Raw genomic sequence first — 7,830 nt, 5'->3', positions numbered from 1 at the left:
GTTTTTTTTTATTAATAGCAGACCCAGAGTGGAAGAACTATCCATCCCATTTCCTAATCACTGACGCTATTGCTAATTAAATGGGCGGGGCAGGCTACCTTCTCAACTTCTTTAGTGGATGAGGTGACTGGGAATGGAGAAAGATCTGGAAAACTTTATCCCAAGGGCCTTTAGGCAGCACAATTCATTTATTTACTAAATTTGTATCCTGCCTTTCCACCAAACAGTGCTCAAGGCAGCTAACAAAAATACAAAATAACAATCAAAAATATAAAAACAAAGCTGGTAAATCCATAAAGTCAATAAAACTGATAAAAACAATAATCACTTAGTTAAACAAGTCTACTAGTACATCTACAGTGGCCATAACAAATCAGCTTACAAGACCAAAGACTCGTTGGCAAAGGTTCATCAGAGAAGTGGCTAGCCAGGAGATCCAAGGAGATCCAAAAGCACTCTTGAGCTCCTGCCAAATGAGCATCAGATGTTTGCAAGAGAAAAAGAAGAGCCAGTCTGGGAGATCTTAAAACCCAGGCAGGCTCATATGGAACAATGAAACCTCTCAAAACACCTGGTTCCAAGCTGTATCACAACCAGAACTTAGAACTGTGCTGGGAAATGGACTGGAAGCCAATAAAATTGTAATGTGGAAGTCACATAGGGTTGTATGTGACTTCCATACAACCACATAAAATTGTAATGTGGAAGTCAACTGGATCATGCCCATTTTGTATTTCTGCAGTTCTACTAATAGAGTTCAACAGAAATCCTCTACGATAATTATATTTAAACATGTCTTAGTTTCTCAGGATAAAAACAATTTTTCATTCATAATGCCTATTCTGAATACAACATTTGGTGTGTTAACTAATACAAGGAGGTATATGATTGTAATGCAACAAATGAATCAAAGCTATGATAGCCAATCTAATTTTTTTTCATGATTATCCAATATGATATGCCAGATGAATAGTTCTTCATGGAAACATAAAAATACAATTGAACATTCATACCAGGAAATAAATACCAGTGTAATTTAAGCAATATCATGATATTAGCTAGGTAATAAGTTTTTTTTGTGAAATGGCAGGGCTGTATTACGGTGCTATTCAAATTACCGAACAACAGCTGTTTCTAGCGATGGCAGTACCATACGGTAAAAGTGAAACTCTACATTAGCTTTGCCTAAACCACAGACTGCCTCTTAAATTGTTGTGCGTTCTGGTCCCATTTAGTATCCATTGTAGCCCAACATCACAAGGAGGAAAAACATCCTTGCAGATTAGTAGACTTCATGCCACATTGTGCACAGCAGTGGAAAAGTCTGATGGCACTCACTACTCAAATAGCAACTGCCTTACATGTGTAAATAATTCATGCAACTGTGAGAATGAAAAAGACAAGAGAACAGTTTCTATAAGAACAAGATTATTTGCTCTTGTGAAACCAAAGTAAGAGTGAAAACTTTTTGTTTGTTTGTTTGTTTATTTAAATTTATTAATCGCCCATCTGGCAGGTCACCCAGCCACTCTGGGCAATGGACAATAATAGAAACAGTTTAGAACAATAAAATTCTACATTAAAAACATCATATTTCTACAACTACCCTAACCCACCCCAAATGCCTGCCTGAACAACCACGTTTTTAATGTGTGGCGGAAGCTCATTAAAGAGGGGGAATGGTGGAGTTCCCTAGGGAGGGAGTTCCACAGAGTGGGGGCCACCACAGAGGAGGCCCTCTCCCTCGTCCTCACCAGCCTAGCTGTCCTGGCTGATGGGACAGAGAGAAGGCCATCCGAGGCTGATCTTGTTAAGCGGCCTGTCTGGTGTTTCTGGAGGCGCTCCTTAAGACAGGCTGGGCCAGAACCATATAGGGTTTTAAAGGTCAAAACCAACACCTTGAATTTGGCCTGGAAAACAACTGGTAACCAGTGCAACTCCTTCAGCACTGGAGTGATGTGATCTCGCCGACGGCTGCCTTTAATCAGGCAAGCCACCGCATTCCGTACCAGCTGCAGCTTCCCAACCGTCTTCAAGGGTAGCCCCACGTAGAGTGCATTACAGTAGTCTAAATGAGAGGAGACCAGGGCATGTACTACTGATGGGAGCAGATGGTTGCGAAGGTAGGGGCGCAGCTGCCGTATCAGATGGAGTTGGTACAGTGCTGTCCGGCTCACAGCTGACAGCTGAGCCTCCATGGACAGCTGGGAGTCTAAAATGACCCCCAGGCTGTGGACCTGGCCTTTCAAGGGTAGCCGTGCCCCATTCAACACCAGGTCAACATCCCCCAACCTCTTCTTGTCTCCCACCAAAAGTACCTCGGTCTTGTCAGGGTTCAGCTTCAGCTTATTCCTCCCCATCTGGCCACTCACCGTCTCCAGACATTTGGACAGGGATTCTACGGCCAACCTTGGTGAAGATTTGAACGAGAGGTAGAGCTGCGTGTCATCCGCATATTGATGACACCGCACCCCAAACCTCCTGATGATAGCCCCCAGCAGCTTCACATAGATGTTAAATACTATCGGGGAGAGGATGGAACCCTGTGGCCACGGGTCCGAAACCTCCTCTCCAGGTACCCTCTCCTTGCCGGAGAGGAAGGACTGAAACCACCGCAATACAGTGTCTCCAATGCCCAGTCCCTCCAGGCGGTCCAGGAGGATACTGTGGTCAAAAGCCGCTGAGAGGTTGAGGAGAACAAGGAAGGAGCATTCACCCCTATCCAGAGCCCTCCTCATATCATCCACCAAGGTGACCAAGGCCATTTCTGCTTTACTCTGTTTCTTTAAACAATTATAAATAGTGATGCTTTATTCTTGTTCTCAAGGAGAGAGCATGTGCCTGCTATCCATATCACTACTGAAAAGACTGTCCAGCAATATCAACACTAATATGTTTAGATGGTGATTCTTAAAAGATAATTGGTATTTTTGTTTTAACAGGTCATGTGTTTTTGAGAAAGCTTTTTGACAAAGGAAGAAAAGATGCTCGCTCTGGAGAAATAGTCATACAGCAAAGACAGTCTTACAAAGACTGGAGTGTAAGCCTTTTGAAAGGGTACTACAAGAGAATGGGTACTATTCCCAGGTACACTTGTGTAAGGTTATTGCATATTCCTGGGCTTTCTTAGGCAGTGGTAGCATAAATTACCTCTAGAGTAACGCCAATAGCGTTTGTTGGCCTGTTGAGATTTGCTTGTAAAACCTGTTGCATCAGGAAATGCTATTCGCATTGTGCTAGAAGCCATTTAGGCTAGTGTTAACATACTTTATGTTAGCCGTAGTGTTGCCTGGATATCACCCTGAATTGTCTTTCCCCTCAGCAACAGCCACAAGTGGTGCTTCCACTCTAGAACTGACAAAATGCTTTTTGCAATCAGGAGTCTTACAGTGCAATCCTATACACATCTACTCAGAAGTCAGTCCTGTTGTTTTCAATGGGACTTACTGCCAGGTAAATGTATATAGAATCGCAGTCTTAAAAGTCTAGAGTACTATTCAGTTAAGTCATGCTGATCATTTAACATTATAGAGACAATCAAATATCAACAAGAACTAGGGATCCCAAGGATCACAGGCAATGTCTGGAAATTAAAAGTCAGAAGTTTCATATTGAAACCACAAAACTTTTAAAAAAGATGATAGTACAATTAAAAATTAAAATGGTGATGATGGGTCTTGGATAAGTGCCCTCTAATATTAAGTAAACTATTTTAAAAATGTATATAAGAATATGTACTAATATTTTAGGGCAGTAATAACTCAAAGGAAGTGCATTGTCGTGTGTGAATTTAAGTATGACTAGAGATTATCTCAGTGACAAATTTCCTGATGCTGTTAATAATTTGATTGGTTTCAACTACATGTTAACTCCCTGTTTCTTAAAATTGCTGTTATTCCCTCCAGTCTTTGCGGTTTAAAAAATAAAATGGGATAAAAGACGTACTAGATTTAAAATAAATTAGAAGAAATGTCCTATGTGGTTTTTACTGTGCAGCAGAATTCGGGGGAAATGAAACTTTTGTAGCAACGCACACAAGTACAGCAAGCAACCCAGTGACTTTATTGCTACAATATTATATTAAAGCAAAAAACACTAAGGACCGGTAACATGGAGGGGTGCTGACAACAGATATTTCTTTTTGATGCATAACCTTCACTTGAAAATAAAAGACATCTAAAGAAGCATACAGGTTTGAAGTCGCGGTTAACATTCTATCATAATTAGAAACATTTCAAGAGCCCTGTAATTTCCAATCAAAATTACAGTAATTTCCGATACACAAGCCATGATTCATGACAGAATTTTACATTCCATGAGAGATTATAGTGGCCTGATGTATGACACAGTGAGTACAGCGCTAACATAAACAATTCAGTTTAATGTTTAAACAGCACTTGGTGTTTAGAATCCTACAATAAAAGAAACATATTATTGCAGAAATTATCACTTTGACAGTGATTGAAGGGTAGGCAGGCATGTGGCCTGTAAAGCTATAATTTTTTACAGTCCACAGCTTGAGTTTAATCATTTTGATATAACATTTCCAAAATATCCTTTTAAGTATTCCTTACAGCATATAACTTTAAAAAGAATCATCTTTTCTATATAATGAAAGATGGAGCAACTCCCAACTGCAAACATTTCCAAAGTTGAAGCTTAAATAACAAAGCAAACTGCAACAACGGAGTTCAAAATGCTCCCTATATAAAGGGAGGTCACATTATTCTGTCAGTCTAGCTAGAACTCAAACATATGACTCCCCTGCCTTGAAGGGAGTTGTAAGAAGCAGATCAGTTACAGAGAACTTCATCTTATCTGATCTAATGACTGAGGATAATCTACCTCTCAAATCAATTTTATATTTAACTGTCCAGTTTCCTCATAATTTCATACCTGTAATCTAAGTTAAGTCATCTGTTCCAAGAACACTAACTATGCTGCTAACAATAAGTATGCTCTACTTACAGTTATCATGCATGTATTGTGCATGACAGCTATATGGACAAAAATCCTACAAGCTATTTCTGTCAGCAGAAAATTATCACTACTCTACACACTAAACTTCTATCCAACTTCATTTACTTTATTTTTTTTACATTAAACACATAGATTTAACGTAGGCACCACTTGAATTATAATAGAACCTGACTGTGGGCAATGCCACCAAGTGTAGAAAAAGCATCCAGTTTGGGATTGTGCATTTTTTAGGTATGATGAACAAAGTGATTTATATCCTTGAAATGAGGGAAGAAGGTGAAAACTACTACACCTAATCTAATGAAAGCTAATTAAACAACCTAAAGTAGCAAAGGAATTTTTTTTTACACTTGCACACACACAGGGTTATTTAAAGAAGGACAAAAAGAATACATATTTATATGCAAATAGTAGAAGCCTCAAGCTTAGAATGCCTGGAATGAAAAGAGAATATTGATACAGTGGTGTAAACAATGACCGGGTTCGCATGATCACCAAGGGGGAAATAAGGCACGGTGGCTTATTTCCTTCCCTCCCTACTGTGTGCTGGTGGGACTGGCATAACTGGCCCCATTCTGGTCTGGGTTTCATCCTGGTTATGGGACTGAATCTGTCTTGGTCACCCAGATGGATGACCTTTATTGAGAGAGGGACAGGGGGAGGGCAACCCTGTTAATTCTGCTCGATCTCTTATCGGCTTTTGATACCATTGACCATGGTATCCTCCTGGATAGACTCAGTGGTATGGATATCAGAGGCACCATGTTACAGTGGTTCCAGTCCTATCTGCGGGGCCATTTTCACAGATAACATTGGGTGACCATTCCTTGGCCCCTTGGATATTGAGCTATGGGCTTCCACAGGTACCATCTTGTCCTCAATGTTATTTAACATCTATATGAAGCCACTGAGGGTGGTCATGAGGGGATTTGGAGCCAAGTGCCATCAGTATGCTGATGACACACAGCTCTATCTCCCTGTGACATCTGAATCACGAGGGGCTGCAGTGCCTGAACTCAGTAATGGGCTGGATGAGGCCCAATAAACTGAAACTGAATCCTGGCAAGATGGAAACCCTGTGGGTGAGTGGTTCCCGAGTCCAGGAAACAGGCTCTTTGCCTGTTCTTGATGGGGTTGCACTCCCTCTGAAAGATCAGGTCTGTCTGTAGTTTCGGGGTACTCCTACATCCATCACTGTTGCTGGAGGTCCAAGTGGCCATGGCAGCTCGGACTGCCTATTACCAGCTTTGGCTGATTCACCAACCATGGCCTCTCCTGGACAGGAATAGCTTGGCCACAGTGTACAGGTACTAGTAACCTCAAGACTGGATTACTGCCATGCACTCTATGTGGGGCTGCCCTTAAGGCTGCTCCAGAAGCTGGAGCTGGTGCAGAACGCAGCAGCTCAGCTGATGTTGGGAGCTGCCCCTTTTCAGCATGTAACTCCTTTGTTGAGGGAATTGCACTGGCTCCCTATTTGCTACCGGGCCAGGGTTAAGATTTTAGTACTAGTGTACAAAGCCCTAAACAACTTGGAACCAGGATAACTGAGAGAGCGCCTTCTCCCTTACCACCCTGCCCCATCACTGAGGTCACTGGAGGGCATGCTCTTGGTGGTTCCACATGGACCTATAGCCCGACTGGAGTCCACCAGAGGAAGAACCTTCAGTGTGATGGCCCCCTTTCTTTGGAACTCCGTGCCCTTGGAGGTCAGGCAGGCATCAATACTGTGTTGTTTCTGGTGCCTTCTGAAAACAGCACTGTTCCAGGAAGCATTCCTTAATTAACCAGCCACAGTTTCTGTTGGCATTCTGTTTTTTGTTTTTTTAAGCATAATTTTAATATGGTGTTTTAATGTTTTTATTCTTTCACTGTTTTATCTTTTGTGTTCACAGCTCCAAAATCTGTTTTAGTTATGGAGCAGTATACAAATATTGTAAATAAATAAAATAACTACCCTCAACAGTGCGGCTTGTTATGCCATGAGAACCTGGCCAGGGTGGTTAACAAGCCACCATGGCCTGTTAACCATCCTGCACGTGTTGGTCGCATGCCAGCCAGATTCGCCTAATTACCCTTGCCAGCATGGCTTCTTGTGTCGTCCTAACCCAGCCAGGGTGGCTTGTTGGACTGGATAACAAACCACCCAGAGCCTGTGGGCTGTTGTAAGGTTGTAGATTTTAATCTGATGCTCTAATGACTACATACCACACTTGTCTTTGTTCAGAATATTTTGTTGGCTTTGCTAAATACTGCAATGACTTTTATGCATACTTGGATTTTCAAAAAGCTTTTGACCAAGTCCCTTGCTAAGGAAGCTCAGCAAACATGAGATAAGAGAACAGGTCCTCTTTTGAACTGGCCACTGGTTAAAAACAGGAAACAAAGGGTATGAATACAAGGGTAGTTTACATAATGGAAAAATGTAAACTGTGGAGTTTCCCAAGCATTTTAAAAAATTGTAACTGGTGCTATTTAACTTATCCATAAATCATCTGGAGACAGGGGTGACTGCAGTATACAAGTTGCAGACCACATTATTCAAGATGGTAAATCTTGTGCAGATACTTCAGAGTTCCAAAAGGATTTCCTCAAACGAACGGCAGCTGAAATTTTATATAAGTGCAAATAGCTGCACATTGCCAGTGTGCTCCTACGCATATTTACTCGAAGATAAATCTTATTGTGTTCAATGGGTCTTACTCTCTGGTGTGTTTAGGATTACAGCCTGAGACGCAAAAAGCCCTACCCTGTATTATGGTGGTATACATTGGTTGTAACAACCCAGGAGAGAGATTTTGGGGTTGCACAGACTCAGCGAAGGCATCAGCTCAGTGTGTTCTAACAACA

General features: G+C 41.5%; 1 protein-coding gene across 12 annotated transcripts in view; it reads right to left on the bottom strand.

Moving 5' to 3' along the window:
* SATB1 (SATB homeobox 1) overlaps window positions 1-7,830 on the bottom strand; it is a 156,155-nt gene that overhangs the window by 39,993 nt on the left and 108,332 nt on the right. The window lies entirely within an intron of this gene.

The sequence above is a fragment of the Heloderma suspectum genome, chromosome 5, assembly GCF_057233095.1.
Source record: "Heloderma suspectum isolate Gila_16-S chromosome 5, 16-S_ref, whole genome shotgun sequence".
NCBI classification, from domain to species: Eukaryota; Metazoa; Chordata; class Lepidosauria; order Squamata; family Helodermatidae; genus Heloderma; species Heloderma suspectum.
This window is presented reverse-complemented; position numbering and strand designations above follow the sequence as displayed.